This window comes from Fundulus heteroclitus, unplaced genomic scaffold (assembly GCF_011125445.2).
Source record: "Fundulus heteroclitus isolate FHET01 unplaced genomic scaffold, MU-UCD_Fhet_4.1 scaffold_708, whole genome shotgun sequence".
In the NCBI taxonomy this organism is placed as follows: Eukaryota; Metazoa; Chordata; class Actinopteri; order Cyprinodontiformes; family Fundulidae; genus Fundulus; species Fundulus heteroclitus.
The window spans coordinates 1-13,979 of NW_023397152.1; the positions used below are offsets into that span (position 1 = coordinate 1).

Below are 13,979 nucleotides of genomic sequence, written 5' to 3' on the forward strand. Positions count from 1 at the left end.
ACATCTCATTTGGGATTTCGTCCCACTACTCTTTACTCAAAACCTTAAAAAAATTTGCTATTGGAAGCCTAAATACTTCAGTTCTCCTGACAGATTTTAGCAAGGGTCAAGGTCAGGAAACCTTCTAACCACTCCATGTTTTGTTTTGCCACTTTTCTGGTGCCTTGCAATATTTAGTGTTTATTTTACATGCTGGAAGATTCTTCCAAAACCCATTATCAGAGTTTTGGCTGTGGAAGAACTGTTCTTGTCAAAGATTTTTTTTTAATTTTTAAAAGGTCTCAGGCTCAAAAATGTAAAGCGAGCAACTTTTCTGTAAGACTTTGACCTTTCTGTTAGCTGTAATTGGTGACCTCTCTCACAGCCAGAGTAAACATGACATGTCATAAAAATAAATTTTCCTTTTTAAATGACTTGCTACAACACTCTCTGCCTTCATTGTTTTCATTAACTAAGTTTTCTTGCCCCCATAACATTGGCACACACAGTGCAGAGAAGTGGTGGACTGCATTATTTTGTGTCATGGCCTGGATGCAATCATCTCACTTGGAATGTGAACAAAACAAAGAATTAATGCTTATTTCAAGAGAAACAGGAATATGTCAAACATTATTTTCATCTTGGGAGGAGAAGTGGTGGTGGCAGAGGATTAGAAATAGGTGGACAACAGACTGGACTGCAGAGGGGACTGTGAAGCTGTTCATAAGAAGGGACAGAGTAGATTGTACTACTTTTAGAAAACTTCAATCCTTCAGTGTTTGCAACAAGATGCTGCAGATCTTGAATAAGTCTTTGAAAAGTGCAATCTTTTCTGCCATAATCCGTTGGCGTAGCAGCATCAGAGCCAGTGACTTAGAAAAACTGGCAAAGAAAGGAGGCATCATAAATTGAATATAATGGACAACCCAGAGCATCCTTATCAAAATCAAACGGTGCATCTGAAGAACATCTGTAATACAACTAAAGGGCATCCTTCTCTGCCTTCAGTCCATTCATAATGACTCTTTGCAAGAAACTTGGAGATTATTTCAGGTACATTTCTAATTTCCCATTGGTATAAAATACCTTTTGGAATTGAAATAGAGCTGAATTGATTTGACTTAAAAGCATCATCCAGTTAAGATCAGTGAAATGCAAGCAAGGAGTACAACCAGTAGCCTGGTCCTTATAGCAAAATTTTTGACTCTATGACTTTGGTCAGGCGACTCAGGTTAAAATCTTCGGATTCCAGTGATCAGCTAAAATCTTACTGCAAATTCAACGGCATCTGAAACCACTTGCTTCCGATAATATCTCTAGTAAGTTTCATCAAAAAAGTGCATCAACAACACTTAACAAACTTGTACTTATCAGTCAGTTCTTATTATATACCCCCATAATACACAATAAACTGACCAAAGAGCTCTAAAGGTATAATAAGATAAAATGGGTTCAAACGATTCTTTCGTAGGAAAAAAATGTCTGCTTAAGAAGACAAAAGAGGCTTGTCATCCCAGCAGGGCTCACTCTTGGCTGATTTTCACACGATTCCTCTCTTTTCCAACCCTGGGAACTGTAGCCCCCTCTAGACGAGTCACTCTGCAGCCTTATGGTTGTTTTCTTCCATTTTTCCATTCTCGTCTTCCCTGATAACCCCACCGCATTCTAATTTCCCAAAGGATTAGGGTACAATGGCTAACAGGGATCCGAATAAGTGGGGAAAGTCCTGCTATCACAAGTTTAAATATTTACTGAACCAAGTATTTGTTGTTGCCCATTAATTTGTTGAAAAGTAGTTTCAGGTTTTCTTTGGAGGCTACTTAACATCTACATAAAAACAGGTGTCTTTTCCTTTACCTTCACTTTGTGTTTACTGTGGAATATGGCAAATCTACTTTTTTCTACAAAATGGATCAAATATGTCACAGAGCATTTAAGAAGTATTTGAAAGTCCTAGAATGTTTTTGACATTTTGTTAGAGGCTGAAACACAGTTGAGACTTGAGAAAAGGGTTCATCTTCCAGTTTGGCTACAGCCCGGCATTTAGTGCTAGAGTTGTAAATTTGCAGGGTTTGGATCAAAGTACATTGATATGTTAGAACAGCCTAATTAAAGTCCAAAGCTGAAAAACTGGATGTTCACAGATACTCTCCAGTTGTTAGATATATAAATGTGGTCCTCCAAACAACTGAGCTGTACTTGTTTGGGATGCATGAATATCTTTGCAAGGGTCTACGCTGGATAGCACTGATCTCATCCATCAACGCTAACATGGATAAAGATTTTAATTCAGGTATATCGCTTGAAGATAAATCTGTAAATTACACTGTAGCATCGAGGAAGTAGCATTGCAAATAAAACACAATTTGTCCTGCATTGCAATCTGTGTCGTAACAAGAAGATATCACCTTGAGTCTACATGTATCATCTGTGATGGATGCCCAGGTTTACTGAATAGTTTCTGGGACCCCAAGAGTAAACACCTTCTCAACTCTGTGTAAAGGTATTGAGGGCAGACTGGTTAGATCAGGGTAGAGTGGTTAGAGTGGCTGGGAGATTTCTATGAAAGCTTGAAAGTGAGCTGATACAATTAATCAACCTAAAGCAGTAGAATGTTGAAGGAACTTTAATGTTTGTTTTCTCCTTATTAAATTGAGCCAACATGTGATTACTAAGGCTAAATTCCCACTGCTGGTCTTGATGTAAAATTTCGATATAAACGCAACCAGGACTGGTGGGGCAGGGTTTTTGTAACAATTTGCCAAGTTAATTCATAACTTTAGGAAGTCGAAGGCAACTTATGACTCCAAACCAAGGACACTCGTCGCAATCATTTTTATCGCTGGTGAAATGCAATACAATGGATTGAGACGAGTGAAACCCTCTTTGTCATTGCAAAACCCTCCGTGTGCAGGATTATCCAGATAATTTGCACAGCCATTTATGTCCCTCATCCAAATCTATAGGAACTGTCTTGAGTAGTCGTTTTGCTGCATAACGAGGTCTAAAGTCTAAGTGTCAATGGAGTCCAAAGTGTCTCCACTGAGCAGCGCTGTGGCAGGCAGCTGCCACACATTCAAAAAGATTAGATGTGAATCGGATTCAGGCCCACATATGGAGGGGCTCAAACGTGACTTGAAAAGATCAGATTTGGGCCAGATCTGAGCGTTCCCACTGGTTCTAAAACGTCTGACTTCATCACTTGTGCTGCAAAAAATCTGATTTGGGCCACATCTACCTGCAGTGGTACCGGAGCCTAAATGTTTTAAATCATTAATTGTAACCATAACTGACACCTTTCCTATTAAACACCTGCTATCCTTCCCTTTTTGTGCAAAAATGCGTATAGGATAGTTGGAAAGTTACATGATTAAAAGCTCAGCTTGCAGCAGCTTAAAATGGTCAGGGAAACTTTGCTGAACTCTGAAGTTACATTCATGCGACTTGAACTCCAAGATGTAAACCTACAGATCCTGTTTGATTAGGACTACAGTAAGTTGCCTGTACTTTCTCTAAACCTCTGACATGGGTGAGTGAGAAGTGTGCTGCAGAAGCTTGAAAAGGAGAATGTGCTGACATTAGGTTAATGCTATATTTGACCTGGGCCACTTGCAGCTGTCTCTTGGAAGGCTAAATATAATATGCCTGCTATGCCACACATTTCCACTGGTTATATTACACAGTTTTTTCTTTTCTTTGGATCTGATAACACAAACAGTGGTCACATCCCAGAAACGTTAAATGCATTTTCATAGAGGTAAAGATCATCTCAAATGCTGAGAAGGAATGGTTCTTCAGGAAGAAAATTAAATGTGGAAACAGCAGGCGGGGTAACCGATGCATCATGGTAGCATCTGTTCACCTGTCGGGATTGTTTTGGCTGACATTTTGTATGGTTCTGATCAACAAAGTGCCTGTCATAAAATAATCAGCAGGTTCATCTAGTTTAAAATTTGAACAAAATTGGAACCATCCTTTCAAGGCACAAGAATATATATTAATACCAGCTTGTTTAGCTGCACAATATCACTTAAAACTGTCGGGAGGACAGAGTAGTTGGACTACACTGCCCTGTTTCTAACATAAGGCCGAAATGAATGTTACTTCTATCTTGAATTATCTTACTAGGTTTATTGTTGCTAGCACATACTCCAGGGGCAGAACGCCTTACATGAATGCACTTCTAGTTTACAAGACTGCCCGACTGCAATGTCTAGACAGCTCAGGGGTCCGATCAGGTAGTGACACACTGTGCCGTAATGCTCAGAATGTCCAATGAGCGGAGCAGTTTCGTTGCTTATGCATTTAACAGATTTTTGAGCACATTGTACCACATAAAATTGGTCGATAAACACAACTTAATCATTTATAACGTGCACCATTAATTTTTGAGAAGATTTGAGGAATTTAAGTGTGCCTTTATAGTTCGAAAAAATACGGCACTCCCTCTTAAATTCTTCCATATTTTCTCATGTTACAACTAATAAACTTTTATTTTGTTGAAATTGTATATGACAGACCATCAAAGTGAAGTTATTCTGATGTGGATGGCAAAGTGATACATGGTTTTACATTGATCCATAAATACAGTCCAGTAGGTAATACTATAGCCCCTGAAATCTTGACAGAACAGCTGGATTTACAGTATAGCATAGTTTCACATTAAAAACCAACCAACAGCAAGACCAAGGAGAACACCTAACGGGTCTGGGCTTTGAACATCCCAGAGTTCAATCCATCATCCAAAAATGGAAAGAGTATGGCACATGTACAAACCTACCCCAGACATCGCCATCCGCTTAGACTCTCAGGTCAGGCAAGAAGAACAATAATCTAAGAAGTACAGAAGAGGTGGATGGTAACTTTGGAGGAGCTGTAGAGATTCACAGCTCAGGAAGGGAGAAAGGGAGAAACTATTGGCAGAAACTTAATACAGGTACATCTCAAACTATCCCAGAAAAGTTAATCTTTTGCAGTATATATATTCATTGCACATGGATTGAAATATTTAAAACGTGTATTCTTTTAATTTTTAATGATTATGGCTTACAGATAATGAAACGGCAAAATTCAGTGTCTAAGAAAATTTGAATATTACATGAGGTCAATTAAAAAAAGGATATTTTGAATTAAAATGTCAGGCTTCAGAAAACGAGGAATGAATCATTTGTAGCCCGTGTGCAGGATTTGTATTGTGTAGTGGCTATGGATTTTTGCTTGTTCAAAAACTGCACTTATTTCTTCTGTTGCTTCCTGACAACTTTCAACAAATATCCTCGGATACAGCACTCTGAAACACCAGCTTCTTTAGCAATGACGTTTAGTGGCTTACCATACTTGTGGAGCATGTCAATGTCTATCTATGATTTATGTAGCCTACTGACCCAGACCGAGACCATTTAGTGGCTTATGAAACATTTGCAGGTGTTCTTTTTAATTAATTGGCTGATAAGGATGTGACACCATGAGTTTCCAATAGTTTTCAAAACATTCTAATTTTCAGACACCGTATGTCAGGTTTTTATAATAAGTAAAGGCTGCCAATGTTTTACCTGTTTAATGACTCTATTAATGAGTTTAATTTTTTTAAATGACTGACAAAAATATTGAAAATTTTCACATTATTGAAGGTTTTTTTTTTTTTTTTTTTTTTTTTTTTTTAGATGTACCTGTAGTTGTAATCACAACAAATCTGTTTTTTTTGTTGAAGACTAGAAGACCGCAATTTGCAGTTTGCCCCAAACTATGCAACAGACACAACAGAAACGTAGAAGTTGCCGTGGTCAGGGAAGTGCAAAACCAAATGCTTCGGCACCAAATGCAAAACGCTATCGGAAAAACAAAAATACACATGGCCCCGAACCCGCCATTCCCACAATGAAACATTGTGATGGCTTCATCATCCTGTGTGGGTGGTTTTCTTCAGCAGGGACAATAAAATTGATCAGAGTTGATGGGAAGATGGTTCAGGCTAAATAATAAAAAGTAAAAATAAAAACTCTAAGAAAGCCTGTTTGAGACCAGGAAACACTTGATGCTGGGGCAGAGGTTTAGCTTCTAACATGAGAATGACCCTAAGCCTACAGCAAAAGCTACATGGGTCAATTTATTTTACTATTTCAATGTGATGGTCTGTCACATAAAAGTCCTGAAAATGCAACAAGGTTTTTTTTTTTGTTTGTTTTTTAACACTAACAAAATGGGACTTTCATTAGATATACTTTTGCAGGATACTGTTGCTATCTCATTAAAGAGTAGAGATTCACCATCGTTTTGAAAGCGCTGATGCAGCACACACTTGTACACAAACATGCATAACCATAACTGAAGTAGATGTCAGTGACTCTATAAGGCACTGCTGTCCTCATAATTATCTGTTAAGTCACAGAGGGGGAAATGTGATTTACAGCTGTTTAGATGTTCTCTTAACAGTTTACACATAGTAATAGACAAAGGCCTCATGCCAAGGTCACATAATGCCTGTGGTTGAGCTGGTTTGAAATATAAAAAGGGCAAAGACGGATTAGATTTGACTCAAATATGTTGCATATGTTCTTTCATTAGTGTGCAGAATTACACACACATCCCCAAAGAAACTCAATATTGTTTTTTTCCCTGTATGTCTCATTCATTTATCTTCGGGAAAATGCATGAGGTAGCGTTTTAACCCACAGGCCATGACAGTTTTGTTTTTAAAAACCATGAAAGCCCTTGCTTTAATACACAGCTCATGGGAAGTAGAGCAATATACAATACACACTTGACTAAACATTAATATTTCACGCTTCCCTTCCCTGAGTCTGTATGGATATTTTAGCAAGTTGGTTTACTTGGTAATATGATGTGGTGATGTAGGTGGTTTTCCAACCGAATGAGACAAACAGCTTTTTGTTTTGCTTTCTGTTTGCAGCATAAAAGACTGGGTGGACCAGATTCAAAAAGACTTGATCACATTAACAGACAAAGCCAGTGGTTTGCAGGACCTAATAAAGGTAAGTGTACTTTTGATATTGTCGTCCGACAGCAAATGGTGAAATTAAATAGATTTTATGATGGATGATGAGCACAATCGCCTGTGCCCGTCACCCAGGTTTGATCCCAACTCCTGTCATTTGCCAAATCCACTTTGCCTTTCAAAGTATCCCCTGAACATTTTTACTTTTGTTACAGCCTAAAACTCACATGTATTTAATTGGGATTTAATTTGACACCCCAACACAAAGTAGTGCATAATTATAAATTGTAAGCAAGGTATTTTTAATGTTTTTTGCAAATAAAAATCTGAAAGGTGTGGCATGCATTTGTTCCATCTTGAGTGTGTTTAATACATATATAAAAAAAAAAACCTCTGCAACAAATTACTTTCTGAATCGGTCAATTAGCAATTAAAATAAACCTGCATGTAACTTAGACTCAGTATATTTAAAAAAAAGTCAATGAAAGCCTTAGATGTCTGATGGAGAACATTAGTGAACATATGGCATCATTAAGGGATTCAGAAATAAACAAAGTTTCCTTTAGTCAAAAAGACTGAGGAAGAAAACTACAAATCAACCTTGAACACACTATCCCTCCCCTGAAACGTGGTGGTGAATACATCATGCTGAGATGATGCTTCAGCATGGACAGGGAACCCACTAAAGGCTAAATACAGGGCAAATCTGAAAGAAAACCAATTGCAGGCTGCAAAAAATAAACATAAATCCAGACGCTACAGTGAAATGGTTTAAGGTCCAGTCCTCTAGAGGTCCTTTCCTGCAACTTAAGATATATCCCTGTTCTAACAGACCTGAATCAAATGGCAGTCGTTCTGTTCTGCAAATGTCTGGCATTGAGTCATTCATTTCATTCAGGGGTGCTAGAGAAGAGATGATCTAAAGGTTTTCAGGATGGTATATATTAAGGACTGCACCCCTGGTTTAAATTAAAACATACTTGCATATTAGAATGACAGTCAAAGCCCAGCCCTAAATTCCAGAGAGAATCCATAGCAAGTCTCTGAAGACTTTAGGTGCTCTCTCATACATGTCTTTCCAAAGACAAATGAGTTTCTAGATGTGTGAGGCAAGTTGAAATGGGGTATGAAAACTTTTGTACATCAACATGTTTTGTCAGCATAGGCATAACAACCTTATTTCTTCAAATAATTGTGTGTGATTTGTTGGGTCTTCCACTCTAATTAACCTTCTATCCTTGGCCTGATCTGTAATAAAGCATCAACATACTATTTATAGTAGCTCTTCGTTATGTGTAGGGTGACATGATTCATTCAGCATGCACAATATGCACACGGACAAGATAAAGGAAATAAAGTTTTCAAGTGATGGCTAAAATTCCATGCAAACTCATATTTGAGGAAATAAACACAGATATTTTTAAATCCACCAAGATGGTGTACCTTACACACAGATCCATCTGAGGGTAAAATCAGTCGACGTTGAAGCTTCACAAAAATCTGCGGTGAACACAATTACGTTTGTGGTCTGACTAAATCAACTGGATGCAAAAAGCATAAAGGCAAATACACCCATGTGCCTCAGTCCATTTGAATGCAGGACAGTAGAATGCCTTCCGGCTGCTAAATAATTGGATATTTGGCGTTTCTATGCCGTCTTCTTTTTGCAGGAACGTATTCTGTATTGTAGTAAATAGTTTGGTTACGTCACCTGACGGTACCATTTAAGGATAGCTTTAACTGTACTTTGATCAGAAGAAAAACAGGAAGCTGAAGGAAAAAATACATGACTCAAAAAGTCTAAGTTAGTAAAAAGATCCTGATTATAACTCCAGCTGAAAGAAACTGGGTTGTTTTCATTTCAAATTTTTATACTTTTTGATGCACTATGAAGTTCTTCTCATCTCTGACCCAGGCCTGTCTCTCTTGGGATTTTCTTAGATATATCATGAACACAGAAAATACTTCAGCGTGGAATCCAACAATGCAGCAGAACTGGTGAAAACGGCTGCAGAGAACATAGAGAAACTGCTGGCTAATCGCTCCGAAGCCCTTAAGGTGAGATCTCCTTCCGCTTTTTGCTATCCTGTAAGTTTTTAGGAAGGTTTTGTCAGAACTGTGCTCACTAAGGTCTATGTAACCCCCTGTTGGATGTGAGCACTCAATTGTTTGTCCTATCAAGCATCTCTCTCAGCTTCGTGGCAGGAACCCAAGAAAGGATGCCGGCAAAATCTCTTTCTCTTCATTTCAATTCAGAACAGACAGCGGCACACAGCCACTGCTTCAAGGCATGCTCTGATCCAACACAACCAGACAGACTGCAGATAGATTACTGTATTTAAGATGCCACTCAGTGTATATCTAGCCGTTTGTGCTGTTTCATTTTGTCACAAATGTTATCACAGAAGTTTTGTATCAAATTCCAGAAAACATTTCTATTGTTCCATCTGGAGTCTTTTTTTTCCTTATACGTAATCCATACCACATGGTGCGTTTGGAATATATTTCCCTGAAGAGTAGAAAAACACTAAACTCCTTTTTGAGAGTAATAGTTACTTAAAATGAACCCCACAAAACATGTTAATTTGGATATATGTTTAGAATATTGTTTAAAATGAGGTGAGAAGATGATCAGCCAAGATGATCAGCTTTGGGTATTGCTTTATAACCTAATCCACTGTTAAAGAAAACACACGTGACACATCTAAAACATTTAAGTTTGTTGTTGCAGTGTGAAAAATAGTTGAAAAGTCAAAGGGGTGGGAATACTTTTGCAAAGCACAACAGGTCTCTTTTTTTACTAAGATTCAGAAAATTTATAGGATTGGTCGTGATTTACAATTTTTGTTAAAATCCTCTGCCAGAGATGAATTCACAGGCAGATAAATTGACGATCTTTTCATAATGTAACAGATTTCATTCATTCAAATTGTTAGGTACATTATAGACTGCTACTATTTTGTCTGCTGCTCCCATCAAGCTCAGAATGTATTTTTTACATGGAGTTGACTCACTGAACTAAGCTACAGACATGGAAAAGCATCAGCACATCAGCGTCATTGTGACCTTTGGTTCAGTGTATGTTCACTTAAAAATGGTGGGAGGTTAAATTGACCCTGCACAGCCTTTCATTGCTCACGAGGTTAATCATATCAAGCCGACTGAATAGGGAACTTCGGACCCTCCCAGTCTCAATCAATCTGACTTGTAGTGCCAGAAATATCCAATTAAAGTCTGACAGCCTGTTGCCATGGTCCCAGCCCCATCGATTGCCACATCAAGTGTCCCAATAGCCGCCTAGAGATGAGGGACAATTAGTTGCTGACGTTGTGTTGCACCTTGAGAGGTTAACACAGTCGCCCTGTGAAACAGGATTTTTGAACTAAATATCGGTTATTGCATTTACCAGAAAAGGGGGAGCGTGTCTCATTAGTACAGAGGGGAGAGGAAACATGGCACCGGCATTTTATTTGTCTCTCATAAGGCTAATTTATATCTTTTTGAAGCTTGAATTGCTCTCCCTTTTTGTATGAAGTAGAAGTTAGAGGATTGGGGCTCAACACAAATTGAAGAACACTTTGTCTCTGAAAGAAATTAAATTATCTGATGTGAGATGAGTTTAAAATCAGAGTGCCTTCTGTCTGCCGTAGGCCTCTGATCTTTCCAATCTTTTGGATGTTGTCCAGAGAGGTCATCATCAACCATGTTGACCTGTTTGTACACAATTCAAAAGGTTTGTGTTCATCCTTGTTCACACCGCACTGTATGAACTCACAGAAGCCATTACTGGTTTATGCTTGATGCAGCCGCAAGGTCCTCGCGGCCACGTTGCGTCATTTTGGCTTCCAAGCCCATCCGCACAGCTGAAGGTTTTTGCTCTGTGCTCCTGGGAAAAGATGGTTGGACCAGCAAGCGCTTGTTCTGGCTGGAGGTGTGTAAATACAGACATCTTTATAATTTGGCCCAAAAAGATCACCGTGATCAACAAATTAGCAATTCCTGGACAGAAATCCCTGTAACTCTCGGAAGAAGGTAAGAGGCTTAAATGTTGGAAACAACTTTGTTTTGTACTTCTACGTGTAGTGGGGTGTAGTACGCATGGTTTAGGAGCACTTTGCTGCCCTCTAGAGTCTAGGAGAAAAGTGGTACTTCAAAGGAAGAGCCATATGGAGCATAAATGTTTTAAATGTCCTTGCATCTCATTTTCGTACATCAAGCATAAAGCAACTTTACTGAGTTTCATCAGTCAAAACAACATGATTGAGCGTATAAACAGAAAGCCCATCGTGTGTGTGTGCATATGTTTTCTTTTTTATCAAAATCAGTGCTACAAGATTACCCTTGCTACAGGCGTGTTTGTGTTGTAGTGTTTAGGGTGTTTAAGTAGTAATGAAACTAGAACATTAGAGGATTGTCCACATAGTGGTAGGATAGCAGTAGCAGCGCATCGACATGATCCACTCTGTCATGACTGAACAGCGGTAAAAAACAACAAAGAGAACAGCGGCCGAAATATCAGACCGGCCCCCCTTTAATTGTCCCGGTCCTCCCAAGTTGCCACTCCAGGCGTGGTCAGCAACTTCATAAACAGTTCATTCAGAACTTTTTTTGTGATAAATCAATACAGTGTCCCTTTAATTGTAAAGTGGATGGAAAAGGGCACATGCTTTTCAAATGTTTTTTTTTATTAAATAGAAATCTAAAAAATGGCTACTCTGATGCCCCCAGGTTTAAGGGGCATTCATTTTGTTTGGATTCATATTTTAAATTGCAATTGTTCAGTAAAATTTATGTGAGCCCAATAATGTTTATCCTTTTAGAGGATGATATTTTTAGACTAAACACTGGTATGTAAAACAAATACAGGGATTGTGGGAAAATCTTCTGGATTTGCCTATGTCTGAAGGATTTCTGCTTTGTTGAGTAAGGATTTTAATAATTATTGATTAATGTATGAGAACTTACCTTAACATTAGCAAATAAAATTGCATAACCTTAGCATTTAGCAGCTTGACTGTTTTTCTTTTAATTGTTTTTTTTATTTAAAAAACCCTGTCATATTTAGCTTTCATGCATATGTAACCTTATACACAGTTTGTTAGGCCAATAAGTGAAGGAAAATTTTTACTTTAGCTACTCTGATGCGGAAACAGTTTACAGTTGCTGATTGGGCTGTGAACAGAAGAAACACATGCTGATGTGTTTGTTTTCCAGTAAAATTTTAACAGGAAATTCATACATTTAATGTGTCGGTTGTTTTTAAGTCGTTTAACCTCAAGTAAAATACCCCATGTTTAGTATTTAAGACAAATCAGTGATGGAAAGACATCCTAAAATATGTACATATTGCTAGTAAGTTTAGAGAATAAATTATAAACCTTTTGTTTATTAACCAATTTATTTATTTTTTGTCCTATTAATACTATGTTTTATAATGTCCTTGAAAAAACACTATATGTGCACTATTTGTTTGAGCTCACTGGGACTTCCCTAAACAGAAGATTTTAATAGCAGTTTTAATGCCATTTATGTTAACCCCCCTCTCTAAAATGATTCCTTTTTCATGTTATGACACAATGGCATCCTCTATACCCATTTCAAACTGGACTGTCTTTCCACCACCTGCAGCTGTGTTTTGCAGGCTGCATTATGATTGAAATAAGCGCAGAAGACCCCAACTCTCTGATTGGCATTTTCTCTACAGTAGGCCAGCTTCCCTGCCCTTTAGCTAAGCTTTAATAAAGTAGGCATCTGCTAATGTGTGTTCCCTGAGCTGTTGACAATGGTCAGTGAGTGCAGTTCCAATAGAACGATGCGACTGTCATTTACTCAATCAGTGGTCTGCTTATGATTTCCTGTTGGTCAAACTGCCCATTCTGTCACCTCTATTTAATCACTAGGTTATATTGTAGTGCTCCCACTGTCTCTCATATGTGGACAGCTGTGGTCATTTAAACTGAGACTTTATTTTTATGCCTTGCCCAAAGGGTTAGATTTTTCTCTTGTTCTTGCAACAACTAAAATTCCCAAGTCTTAAAGGTGCAATCTTTGCAATGACTGCAGAAACGCTTAGTTAGCACCAGTCCAATGAATGCCGATGGCAGGAAAGAATAGGTTAACATATTTACTTCTTATGGAACATTGAGAAGCAAATCCAGAATTTTATCCCAATCAGTTGTTTTGATGTTGCATAAGAATGTAGCCCAACTGGATAAATGCTGTGAATATAAAGTATTTTCCAAAAGTTTTAACATTAAACTTTTTTCAAATTAAAACGGAAAGCATCATTTTTTATTAGGATTTATGTGATTGACCAACACAATATTGCTTATACACGTGACATGGAAGAAGATGAATGGTTTATTTAGGTGTGTGAGAGAAAAAGGGACTTGAATAAAAATAAACTTCCCGCTTTTTGGATATTTCTTTGTGAAACATGTAAAAACAACATCATTTAAATCCCCCTTTACAAATATGCATTGCTTTGTGTTAGTCAATCACATAAAGGTTCTGATGAAAGTTAGTGATATGAATACTTTTGCAGGGCAGTATTTCCAATTGGAAGCCGTTATGACTACAAAAAGGTCTAAACAATAGGTTCATTGTTTCCTTTAATTCCTTTAGTGTGGACAACACTGGACCATTATTCATGAAACCGAGAAATTCATAAAACACAGTTTTATCTTATGGGTTTTGCTTAAATAGAAAAAAAAATCCACAAAACGCAGAGAGACAACCTCAGTCTTAAGACAGCTGCTACATTCACAACAGTTTAAGACAAGTATGTCAGGAGCCAGAATATTATAGTTTTTAGTCAGCGTGAATTGCTACAAAAGGCATCAGATTCTAACTTTCCCACTGGATCTTTTTGATGCTGTGGATGAATCAGAGCATTTTGGCATCTTCTTTTGGACTTTGCATGGCAGTCGCTGCCAATACACTGTTCAGCCACCTGTACCAACTGTCTTACTTTACAATTCTTGGGTGTTATTCTTATTAAAATAATCTTGTATTTCCTGTCACGTTTCTTATTTATCTTCTGCTT

The 13,979-nt window shown here is 37.9% G+C and overlaps 1 pseudogene; it reads left to right on the forward strand.

The window, feature by feature from the left end:
• Positions 1-4,727: 4,727 nt before the first annotated feature.
• The window catches only part of LOC118561752, a 55,106-nt pseudogene continuing 45,854 nt past the window's right edge, over positions 4,728-13,979 (forward strand).